At 31.5% G+C, this 13,852-nt stretch overlaps 1 pseudogene; it reads right to left on the bottom strand.

Moving 5' to 3' along the window:
* Positions 1 to 12,499: 12,499 nt before the first annotated feature.
* On the bottom strand, positions 12,500 to 13,269 carry LOC104849449 (annotated as a pseudogene).
* Positions 13,270 to 13,852: the final 583 nt, after the last annotated feature.

The raw sequence follows: 13,852 nt of genomic DNA, 5'->3' as shown, positions 1-13,852 counted from the left end.
ATATCTTTATTGGTACATTTCAGATATACATAATGATAACATTCATCATAGGGAATTTGTACTTGTGCATGATATAAATGAAACATCCAAAACCTATTTTGCATATTGAGGGACATGATAAAGTCAGCGTGCATTCTTAGGAGAAGGTATCATTTCAGAAAAGATCTGAAAAGGACTTAAATTTGCATCTAAGATAATCTTCAGGACAAAACCAACCTAAAATAATCAATTACAAAAGCAAAAATGGCAAACTCTAGGGAAGAAAGAAGCTAAATTTACAACATATTTAGATTCAAATTTCCACTTTTCAGAGAAAAAGTGTTGTGCAATGAAATGAAACAGTATGATAGATTTAAAGCAAACCACAAAAAATTAACAGGAAGTATTCATAAAATAGAATTGATTTGTTTATACTAACACTTTAAAACAAATATCTTAATGATGATCAGTGCATAAAGGCAGATATGCATATAGAAAGTCAAAGGACATAAGAAAAACAAGATTTTATAAAATTAAAACAAAAGCTATACTCTGGAGCTGAAAAACATAATAGCTGAACTAAAAAATATACTAGACAGTTCCGATTCCACATTTAATAATGGAGATGAAAGATCAAATAAACAAATATAATTCAATGCAAATTATAAATGTAAGGAAAGTGAAGAGTAAAAAATAGCCCAAAGGATTTTTGAAGCATCATCAACCAGACAAATATTTAAACTGTAGGATATCTGAAATGAGAAGATAAATAAAATAGGACAGAAAAGTATCTCAAGAAATAGTAACCTATGGAAAAAATATAGCGACCTATGTTTGATGAATATAAACCTTCAGTAAAGTCAGTAGCTTCAAATAGGATAACACAGAGACTCACACTGAAAGACATTACAATCAGACTGTCAATAAATACTGAGGAGAAGCTTGAGCAAAAAAGATGGATTCTTTTTTTCTAAAACTTGTATTTTTTATTAATAAATGTTGGCAGTATATAATTTTATATTCCTCATGTGGAGTTCATACATGTATGTAACATATCTTCATTCCTTTTCTCTTGTCTTTCCCACCTCTCTCCCTACCTCCTTCCATCTCTTGATCCTTGTACCTTTTGAGAAAGTCCTATCCCCCTTCTTCCAATTATCTATCTTTTATCATTTATTTAAAGTTTGGTTTTTCATATAAGATAAATCATTTGATATTTAAACTTGTACACACAAAAAAAGAAGTAATTAAGAGTTACCAATAGCTAAAGAAGAAAGGACAGAGCTCTTAAAGGAATATGGCTCTTTTATATTATTGAATTTAATCTGAAGTAAATTCAAATTAGAGTGTCATAATTTTAGGATGTTAAATTTAATTCCCATGAAAAGCACAAAATATAGCTAAAGAGTATACACCAAATAAAATAAAACATTTTCATTGTAAACAAAAAATATCAACTTAGCAGAAAGGAGTATCAATCAGAATGCCAGAAATGAAAGATAAAGCTATTGTAAAGCAGATAAAAAGAAATATGAAATAACATAAATAGGTTGTTCTTAATAATTATTTCCAATGTTAATGACTAACATATCTAAGCAAAAGATGGATGTTTGGAGAATAGATTTTTAAAAATTATCATATAATAAAGAAAAAATATGAGAAAATGAAAAAATGGAATTAAAATGTTTTTAAATGGGGAGGGGAAGAGGGGGTGAAGGGAGGGTAGGGACAAGGGGAAAAAATGAGAACCAAGACCTGTCATGTAAAGGTGCAAGATCACAGTAATGAATGTAACTGTACTGTATACCTAGAATGCACCAATAAACTCAATAAAAAAGTTATCCTATCTACATATTGTCTATAAGAGACACACTTTAGGCTTAAAAAACAGATACATTGAAAGCTAAAGGAGGAAACATTATTTCATGTCATGGTAACCAAAAGATAAAATAGACTTCAATTAAAGCAGTTTGTGAGATGAAGACATTAATTAATAATAAATGATTCAGTACTGAAGAAGATATAACAGTAGTAAACAATTCAAATTATTAACCTATCTCTAAAACATATAAAGTAAAAACAGACATGATTGAAGAAAGAAACTAACAGTTTTACTATAGTTGTTGGAAATTTAAATACCTCACTCTCAACAGGATTAAAGATCAGTAAGGAATCAGAGAACCTGAGAACTACAAAATGGGCATATATAGAAGATTTCACTCACCACTAACAGAGTACACAGTCTTCTGAAGTGCATATTTGACACTTTCCATAATAGTTCATAACTTCAGTCACAAACTAAATTTCAGTAGAATTAGAAAAAGTAGATCTCATATAAAGTATCTCTTTGAACACAGAGTAAGGAAGCTCAAAATTAATTTAAAATTCTGAAAAATGTAGAAATTAAAAACGTTTCTAAAAATTAATGTATCAAGAAATCACCGAGCCAGGGATTTAGCTCAGTGGTTCTGGCTCCTGCTTCACAAGGACCTGGGTTCAATCCCCTTTACCGAAAAAAAAAAAAAAAAGAAAGAAAAGAAATCACTAAGTTCTTTAGGGCTGAGTAGTATTCCATTTTATAGAAAAACCACATCTTTTTTATCCAGTCTCCAGCTGATGGGCAAATGAGAAGTTTCCAATTTTTAGCTATTAAAAACTGTGCCACTATAAACACATTCTTAAGTGAAATAAATAAGACACACATGTAAATACCAAATATTTTCTCTGGTGTGAAAAACTATAATCATAAATAAGATCCTAATAGCATAATTGACAATATGAAGTAGGAAAAAAAAAGGGCTAAATGGTTAAGGGAAGTGGAAAGGGTAGGGGATAGGAAATGAAGGAAAATTTTAAAAATATGAGAAAATGAAAAAATGGAAATAAAGTTTTTATAAATAGGGAAGGGGAGAGGGGTTGACGGGAGGTCAGGGACAAGGGGAAAAATGAAAACCAAGATCTGTCATGTCATGTAAAGTTACAAGATCCCAATAATGAATGTAACTGTACTGTATACCTAAAATGTACCAATAAACTCAATGAGGAAAAAAAATCACAAGTTAAATTTGGGAATACTTATTGATGAGTGTAAACAAAAGCACCATATCAAAATTTATGGAACATAATGAAAACATAAGAAGAAAATTTATTACTAAAATAATTACCTTCAAAGATAATTTTTCAAATCAACAACTGAATTTATAACTTAACCTGAAAAAAGAAGCAAAAAGTATAACAAAAATTAGTATAAAATTATAAGCATTGCATCAGAAACAAAGAAAAAGGAGACTACACCGATATGTGGTAGTCTGGGGCCACACTCCCAATGATCTAGGAAGCCCCACTCTTTATATCAAGAGTATTTCTCAGTACGCTACGGACCACGCTATCAACTACAATGGATGAATGAGAGATGCTCAATACAAAGCACTAGCTTTTGTCACTTGTATTCCACATAATTCTGGAAGTTTTAGAGAGCAGTGAAGTAAGAAAAAAAATGTAAAGGCATCCAAAGTAGACAGAAAAAAGTAAAATCATTTTTGTGTGCAGATTATATGACCTTCTATATAGAAAACAATAAAAACAATATAAAATAAACTGTAGAATTATTATGATAATTCAATGAAATGGAATTTCACACAGTAATTACCTCTAAACACCAGCAATGATCACTCTGAAAAGAAATTAGAAGTTAAATTTCATTTAAATTAATATTATAATGAACACATAAATTAACACAAAAGGGGAAAGAATTTTACAGTAAATTCTTAAAAATTAAATTCTCTCAAAGAACTAAAACAAAGTTGTCCTATCTTCATGGGTTCAAAGATGATGTTAAAATGTTAATATCATCTGGAGTAATTTATAAATTTAATATCATTCCTATTAAAATTCCAAAGACTTGCTGGGCATGGTGGCACATGCCTGTAATCCCAGCACTCAGGAGGCTGAGGCAGGAGAATTGCTGTGAGTTCAACACCAGCCTGGAGTACATAGTGAGTCCCAGGTCAATCTCAGCTACATAGTGAGACCCTGTCTCAAAATAGCAAAAAAAAAAAAAAAATCTAAAGACTTTTCCAGAAAAAGAAAACCCCTTTTAAAATTCACATGGATTCTCACAGGACTCTAACAAAATAGTCCTGAAAAATAGTATAAATTTGGAAGACTCACATTTCCCATTTTCCAAACTTATAAAGCAACAGTAATCAAAACAGTATGTTATTTTATAGAAAGACAGATATATAGACAAATAGAATAGAAAAGAAAAACCAAAACTAAACTTTCCCATCATGGTGAAGTGATTTTTGACAATCATGCTAAGATCAATAAATGAGGGAATAGTATATTTTCATACAGTGCTAGAATAATATATATCTATGTACAAATAATAAATAGCATTAAAATAATATACAAAATTTAAAATTATGGATTCACATAAAGTGAATTATTAGAAAGAAATATGGCAAGTCCACATTACTAAATTTGAAAATGAGTTCTTGGGCTTGAAATCAATAGCAGAAGCAAAAAAAGAAAAAAATAGATATGTTAGATATCAGAAACTTTTAATTTTTTTAAAATAAGGCACATTCAAAAGGCACTTCACAAATAGGATAAGTATATACAAATATATTTCTGATAAGATTAATATCTAGAATATATGAGAAACTATTAAAATAATTTAATAATAATAAATAAAAATTTAAAAGAACATTTCTCAAATGAATACTAAGCACATTAAAATGCTAATCCCTACCAAAGTGCAAATCAAACCTGAAATATTACTTCACACTAAACAGTCCTACCGTCTTTCTATCTATCTGTCTGATCTGTCTGTCTGTCTATCTATCATCTATCTAATCTGCCTAAGAATGAAAATAGCATGCATAGGCAAGATTATACAGAAATTGAAAGCTTTGTGCACTGTTAGTGGAAATGTAAAATGCAAGAGTTACTGTCAAAAATACTGTAATGTTCTTCTAAAAACTAAAAATAAAATTACATCATGGTCCATTATTTCCACTTCTGGGCATATAGTAAAAATAATGAAAAATAGTATCAAGTGACATTTTTAAAACCATACTCCTGGCATTAATATTTATGAATAATGAAGTAAATTAAGTGTACATGATGAAGATAAACAAAATTTGGTTCATCCACACAGTGGCACAGTATTCACCCTTGAAAATGAAAAGAAATTCTGACATATGCTATGGCTTGGATAAGTGCTAAAGAAATAATGCAAAGTGAAATAAGATAGCCATAAAAAATACCATATGAGGCATGTGTCAGAGGGTTTGGAGTATTCAAAGTTTATGAAAAAAAAGATATAATCATTACAGGAGCATAGAAGAGATCAACAGTGAATTACTGCTTAATGGACACAGAGTCATCACCAACACAAAGCATGTACATGATACATACATGTTTTTGTATGTGTGTATAAACTGAAATACACATAAACATAAAGAATAGTAATATTTGAGACAAGAAAACACTCTCTTTATAGAAACTCTGCTCTTAGGTTCCTAAAATAACACAAAGTCTAAAATCAGTTGTCTTCAACAGGTTCATTTAATAAATGGTCTCACATTGTTTAAGTGTTGGGGGCCTTTATGGTAAAAGTATTTTTAATCTACTTTTTTCTTTTCTTTCGAGATCCAGATTCAAATAGCCTCCATTATGATAAAACTGATATGAAGAGTGTGTGCATATGTAGAGTATTACAACACAGTAGTTTATACTACTGATGACACATAAGAAAGAACTCCCAACAGGAAACAAAGGAAATTCATTTTTACTTTGATTTTAGGTTTGTTTAGATACTAGTACTCTTCCTGCCTATTCACAAAATTTCTGCTTGCAGTGCACTCACCGATTTCCATGAGCATTTAAAAAATTTTAAAGGTATCACATTTATTTAGAATATGTATTTATCATCTCATTAATCACAAGTGCACAGATGGTTTTCTTGTTTGGTTCTCTCCCCATTCTCTCTTGTGCTCTGCCTTCATTCTTTCTTTCTCCAGACACTGTACATTTTTGTGCATATGGTGCACAGCTCCTTGAGGTACAATGTTATAGAAATATTGAACTTTTGTATTTGATGTAATACTTAGTGGCATAGCATTTAACTTGATCCCTGAGAGTTTTTCCCTTTGCCCTACTGTTACACAATGGAAAATTTCATCATCCAAAGATTTATAATTGTATTTTGCATTTCATTTTCCATTTGTGCTCTAAATTCTAAATTTCTATGATGCCCTAATTTTTAAAACCACCATATATGAACAATAGAATATGCATTTTAAAATGTATGGTAATTGTCTGGCAATGCCTTCTGTGTACTTTTCAATCAATGCTTCCTTCTAGCATGTGATATTCTAGGAGCTTGCCTATTAAAATTCAAATTAAAAATTCAAATTAGGTAACAAGGTGCAAATTGACTCATGAATGCCTTTCTTCCTCTTTTGCAAACTTTTCATGTTTATAGCTTTCTCCGTTGCTAAATTTTCCTTGATACTGAGTTTTCATAAGAATTATTATATGGAGACAAGTGCAGGAGCTCCTAAATGAAAAATGTGCACATTTCTATCATGTTGCCTTTGAAATGGGAACTCTTCTGGTTAGCACATTTAACTAGAGCATAAGAAGCTAATTAGGAACACCCCTAAATCCTGAAGATGAGCACAGTACAAAAGCTTAAGTCAGTTTTCAAAGTTTTTAATATCACATAAACAAAATTTTTGATGGCAGCAATGTGGTAATCTCACTTCTGCAGTTTGTAGAGGTAGCCTAAGTTGCTTATGAAAATGTGATTTCATAGGGCTTTGGGCAAATTTGATTTAGCAAGGAAGCCAAGGAATTTTTGATAGAGCACTGAAGTGACAGGTTAATATTAGTGGAAAAATACTGTGGAAATATACTTTTTCCATTTCAGTATTTCAATTTCATCAATAGGATTGGCACTATAATTATCTCTGGATTAGTCACAGGTCTATATACTTGTTAAAAGTGAATATAAACTAAACTGTAATGTGACAGGAAATTTGTTGCAAAAGGTATGACGAGAAGAAAGCAAGCAGTTTGAGCTGAGTAAAAAGTTACACATTTTAGAATTTAACTGCTGAAATAATATTATTTTTGATAGATGTTGTGATAAAGAGAGATAGGAAGTTTTAACAATACAGGATGTGGTAAACACAGAACCAAGCAGGTTGTAACAGTGCTGATCTCATTAGGATCAAGTCATTAGCCCTGGACAATGCCCAGTCCCTCCCACTTCTGGAATTCATTTTACCTTCATTTTAGTAACTTACTCTGAACACAGGAGAATAAAAGGGAAATGCGTCTGTCAAATGCACCACTACAGGCAGATTCTTCTCTTCCTTCATTTTTGCACTCATTGATCCACTGCTTTACTTACAAATCCTCTTTATAATCATCCAGTGAATATCTATACTCCATTAGGTAGGTGAAAAGCACATGCCATGTTTGTCTTGATCTGTTTTTATTTTTTGACTGGATGTTTTCTAACATCAAAAACTTGTTAAAATTTTTCTTTGAGAAAGAAACAAAGTCAGATACAGATTTATAAAAAGACCAAACAAAAATGTTTTATAAAACCAAGTTTTCCTTCCAATTCATATATGAATGAAAAATATTGAATCATTGTAAATATTTAATAATAATAAAGGCAAAGAACAATGCATATCTAAAATACACAAAAGAATTAGAAAGCACTATTCCTTGAGGAATTTGAATTTGTAGCAAGAAGAGATATGTAACATAGGAATACAAAAACTTTATACACAAAGCTATAAATATTCTTTTAGATGCCGTATAATAATTATTTGCACAGGACATATACAAACAATTAACTACAAGAATTTTTGTAAAAATGTTTTAAATAATAAACTCTGGACAAAAATTAAATGTTTAGCAGTAGGGCACACACAGTGTAAATGAATTTATGTCCACAAGATATTAAAAATGAAATAATAAAATATTTATTATCATGGAAATATGTTCATAATATATAACTGTATTAAAATATAGGCCACATAATAAATTATGGCATGAACACAAAATATATAATACAATATATTAACATCTGAAATATAAATACAAATATATATAATAAATAACAAATAATATAAAATAAGCATGAATATAAAATAAATATATATCAATATAGTACTATATGTTATATAGATTATAGATATAAAGTCATAATTTGTCTGCATTTCTAAAATACCTAGCCAGGCCATCTGATTTCTTTCCAAAATGCATATTCAAAATTAAACTGTTTTCAATCTACATTTTCAAAATATATAACCCGGAGACAATGCAGCATCAACTAACACAAAAGTCTAGTGATAGATATGCAGTTTCACAGTGATTTTGGACAAAAATCTAAGCTTCAGCTTCCAAATTTATAAATTGAGTGCAACTTTTATCTGATAAATTTGTATTGAAAATTAAATGTGCTCATCATATCAAATACCTTATGCCACAATTAAAATGTGGTAAACATTGCAATTGTGGTAGTCTCAACAAATGGCCATCTTTTGCCTTCTATTCATATTATATATTTTTCTTTTTTTAATTATATTATATTTTTTAAAATGAAAAGAAATACTTTTGCAAAAGCTTTATTCAAACTAATATGAAATTATGAAAAATTATTAGTATTATCATTGACTCATGTTGGAATATTTTTCTCTTTTGTTTCATCCTATACCAGCAAGTACTAAAATGTTTAATGACATTCAAACAAATTATTGAATATTTATATGATATCATGCATCCTACTAGGTGTTAGAGATAACCTGCATAAGTAAGAGAAATTCTGTGCTCCAAGCAGATAATGCAAATAAATTACAATACAGTGAAATGTGCAGTCATAGAAATACATAAAGATGTAAAAACACTTACAGAGGAAGTCTTATTTAACCTGTTTTCTGAAGGTAATGACAGACCAGATGTTGTACAATACATGAATTCTTAGCTGGGCAAGAAAAGTTCTCATTAAAGTTATTGTAAAACAAATTCATCATTACATTAACAATATCATAAACATGATCAAGTCATTTTTAGTCCAGAGATGTACAGATATTTTACCATATGTAAATTAATAAATGTAATGCAATGCATAAATAAAATCAAGGATTAAAAAACACTTGATTTTCTCAATAGGCAAAAATTCTAGGACAAAATTCAAGAATATTTATGATGTAAGTCCTAAAGAAAGTAAGTACGGAAAGGCTTTACTTCAATATAGTAAAAGGTATAAATGAACTCATAGCCAGTATCATAAAGAATAGAAATAAATGATTTGCCTGAAAATCAGAGACAAGTATATCATCATTCCTCTTTAATACAGTACTTCACATCTTAGAGCATTCAGAGAAAACAAAGGAATTAAACAGATAGAAATCAGAAAAGAAGTCAAATTATCATATTTTTGTTAAGTAATGAAATATTATACTTAAAAGCAAAGACTCTACCAGAATGCTTACTGATAAACTATTTGACAAATTAACAGTATAACAAAACTGATCTTTAAAAAAAGTCTATACCTTTCTCTACATAAAAAATAATCATAAGGAGAAAAAAATTAAGAATTTCATTCAAAGTATCAAACAATATCTAGGAATCAATTTAACAAAAGAAGCAAAAGGCCTCTACACTGAAAACTACAAAAGTCTGAAAAAAAGAGATGAAAGAGGATACAAGAAAGTGAAAAGATATCCCGTGCTCCTGGATAGGAAGAATCAACATAGTGCAAATGGCCATACTACCAAAACTGCTATACAGATTCAATTCAATTCTGTTTGAAATTTCAACTGTATATTTCATAGATCTAGAGAAAATAGTCCAAAAAATTTTTTGGAACTGGAAGAGACCTAGAATAACAAAAGCAATTCTAGGCAACAGAAACTCGGCAAGGGGTATCACAATCTCTAACTTGAAATTATACTACAAAGCCACTGTGATAAAACAGCATGGTACTGGCAAAGAAAAAGACCTGAGGATCAGTGCAATAGATTGGAAGGTACAGAAATAACTCCAGATGTACTCACCTATCTCATCTTTGATTGGTTGGCAAAGGTGCCAACCATCCAAAATGGAGGCAAGTTAGCCTCTTTAATAAATTGTGTTGGAAAAACTGGGTTTCAACATGCCAAAGATGAAAACTAGACCCTTATCTTTCACATTGCGCTAAACAAAAATTGAAATGGATTAAAGATATAAATATTAAAACAGGAACACTAAACTTGCTGGAATATAATTTAGGTAGAACTCCTGAAAGAATTGGCACAGCAAAAGATTTTATGAACAAATCCTCAGTAGCATGGGAACTAGCACAAAGAATCAGCAACTGGGGTCTCATCATATTAAAAAGCTTCTGCACTGCAAAAGAAACCATCAACAGAGCTAAGAGAAAACCAACAATGTGGGAAAAGGTTTTACCAGCTGCTCCTCAAACAAAGGACTATTATCTAGAATATATAAAGAAATAAAAAAAAATCAGGCTCCCTATATATAAAGACCCAATTCAAAAATGGGCATCTGAAATGAACAGATATTTCTCAGACAAAGAAATGAAAGCATCCAATAAATATATGAAAAAGTGTTTCACATCAGTGGTCATTCAAGAGATGCAGATGAAAACAATGCTGAGAGTCCACATCACCCCAGAAAAATGGCTGCTACCAAGACATAAAACAATAACAAATGTTGGTGAGGTTGTGAGGTGAAAGAAATCCTTCTCCATTGTTGGCGGGAGTGCAGACTTGTGCAATCACCATGGAGATCAATATGAAGATACCTCAAGGAACAAGGGTTAGAGGTTCTATTTGATGCAGCTCTCTCTGCTGGTTATGTTTCCAAAAGAATTAAAACAATCATATCATAGTGCTATATGTACACCCATGTTTATAGTGGTACAGTTTGTGATAGCCAAAACTTGGAAACAGCCCATTTGCCCATCAGTTGGAGACTAGATAAAGAAGATGTGGTTTTTCTATAAAATGGAGTACTACTCAGCCATAAAGAATGAGAAACTAGAGTCATTCATTGGGAAGTGGATGCATATTGAGGCCATACTATTAAGTGAAATAAGTAATTCACACATGTGTAAATACTAAATAGTTTCTCTGGTGTGAAAAACTAAAAGTGTAAATAAGATCCAAATAGTATAATTGACAATATGAAATAGGAAGTTGAGGGCTAAAAGTGTAGGGGAAGTAGAAAGGGTAGGGGAAAGGAAATAAGGGAAAAGAAAATATAAGCAGAAATTAAAAAATGGAAATAATTTTTTTGTAAATAAGGAAGGGTGGAAGGGGTGAATGGAGGGCAGGTGTATGGGGAAAAATGAGAACCAAGATCTGTCATTTAAATTTACAATATCCAAATGATAAATCTAATTGTACTGTATACTGAAAAAGTACCATTAAACTCAATGAGAAAAAAAAAAACAACAAAGTATCAAACAAAATCTAACTAGGTGAAAACCTTTACAATGTAAATCTCAGAAAATTGAAAAGATAAGTTGAAGATACTATGAGATAGAAACACTTCTCATGCTCAAAAATCAACAGAATCAAAATGATTCTTCAGTTCACAAAATTAATTCTTTCCACAATTCTGATTTTAAACTGAATTAGATATACCTTTGTCATTGCTGAGACAAAATACCTGATGCCTGTAATTTAAGGGTGTAAATATTTTTTTAATTCACAATTTGTAGAGGTTTCAGTCCACAGTTGGCTATCTGCAAGGCAGAGTGGTGGGGCAGAAAGACATCACAGAGAAGCAGTTCGTGATGAGAAGAAGGTAGCAAAGCAACAAGGGATAATGACACCTCTCTTTGCAGGCAATTTAGGGTAGATAGCACTAACATTCTTTTTTTTTTTTTTCCAAACTGGTGAATGAGAACTTTATTTTTTTTTTCAGCTTTAATTGAGTTTATTGGTACATTTTAGGGATACAGTACAGTTACATTCATTGTTGGGATCTTGTACCTCTACATGACAAGTCTTGATTCTCATTTTTTCCCCTTACCCCTGCCTTCGCTTCACCCCCTCCTCCCCTCCCCATCTACAAACACTTTATTTTCATTTTTTCATTCTCTCACATTTTTTTCTTTTTCCTTTTTACTCTTCCCCTACCCATCCCACCTTCCCTACACCTTTAGCTCCTTTCTTCCCATTTCTAAATGTCAGTAATCTTATTAGAATATTATGCATACACTCCTAAGTGAAATAAATAAGTCACACGTGTAAATACCGAATAGTTTCCCTGATGTAAAGAACTTTATTTTTCACACATAAAAGCTGATGAAAAATCATTAGTTTCCTATTAAAAAAAAAACCCAACATTTTGATGAAAAAGAAGTGTCTAAATTTATTCATGAAATACTATTTACATTTTCTGAAACAGAAATTAAAAACATCCAGCATGCTTAATCTATGAAGGATCCAAGACCAAGAATACATGTTATATGCATCAAGGCAGATTACAAATTATCCTAGTCACCATCGTCATTATCATAATCATCTTCATGCTTTCTTTTCAATGCATTTGATGAGTCACTGGAAGTATTATGTGATGATGCCATATTAATGGTAATAAGAATGCTTTTGGATCCAATTAGTGACTGATTAATCAGAACATTTTGGACTGCTGAAGTTGCAGGAATGGAGGCTTTTACAGCAGGGCCCTGGAAGGCAGGCATCTGCACCATAAATCTGCCCAGTAGGGACATTGGAGCCTCTACTTTGGCTGAAACAGACATGGCCTGTGGGGTTGGTGTGCCTAGGGTGGGGGTATTTGGTCTGCTAGTAAATGAACCAACACTTAATAACAGAACCATCATTCTTTCTGCAGAAGTAGATGTCTTTTTTTGTAAAGACTTGAGCCTATAGTTTGGAGCTGTTAACAGTATCAATCAGGTGGCAATTTGGGACCTCACTATGGCTTAATCAGTGGCAAAGGGGTTTGGTATCTTTGTCTTCAATATCTAATAAAAAGTCTCTAGGGAGACAGAAGTAAAAGACTGGTCAGTTCAATATTGGATTGCCAGTCACATATCTTCGCATAGACAGCATCTTTCTTGGCATGGCTTGAAGAAATCTTAGCAACATCTGGAATTGTGGTTGCATATTGGAAGGCAAGCTCCAGCATTTGATTTATAACTTTTGGCTCATATTCTGTAATCCCCATATCCTTCAGGATTTATCCAATCATCTGTGTCTCTTTCTGCATGCTCTTGGGAGAAGCCATCTTGCCAGCTGCTGATCAAACTTCTCCAGCTACAACACCTATATTAATGTACTTCAGTCCTGATCTGGATGCAAGTTTTTTTCTGAATGTGGTTTTTCCAGTTCCTGGTGTACCAGTGATCAGGATGTTTGTGAGTACCATAATCTCCAATGTTGCACCCCGGAGGTGACAGCTCACTGTCTCTAGCACTCACATTCTTAGTCTTAAATAATGCCCTTAATCCTATCATTGCATCATGAATTAATACCAGCATCACACATTCTAGATCCAGCCACCTCTGTAAAATTCCCTCCTATGATCTCATGAGGCTTTGAAGGTACATCTAAATACAAGCCATAACAGATCTGAATCAAATTTCTCCACAGAGTCAACAGAGAACCTAACTATTGAATTTGATTCAGTTCTCATTCAATTCAGTTTGTGACAAGAATTGTGAAAAGATTTAAGATTGTGAATCAGGGTACCAGTTAACATTGTTGAAATGACCATATAACCTAAATCAATCTAGTGATTCAGTACTCTCCCCATTAAAATACCAATGTCATTCTAGAGTGAACAAGAAAAAAAAGCCTATTCTATATAAAAA

This window comes from Fukomys damarensis, unplaced genomic scaffold, assembly GCF_012274545.1.
Source record: "Fukomys damarensis isolate Sample0158 unplaced genomic scaffold, DMR_v1.0_HiC HiC_scaffold_24, whole genome shotgun sequence".
Classification (NCBI taxonomy): Eukaryota; Metazoa; Chordata; class Mammalia; order Rodentia; family Bathyergidae; genus Fukomys; species Fukomys damarensis.
This window is presented reverse-complemented; position numbering and strand designations above follow the sequence as displayed.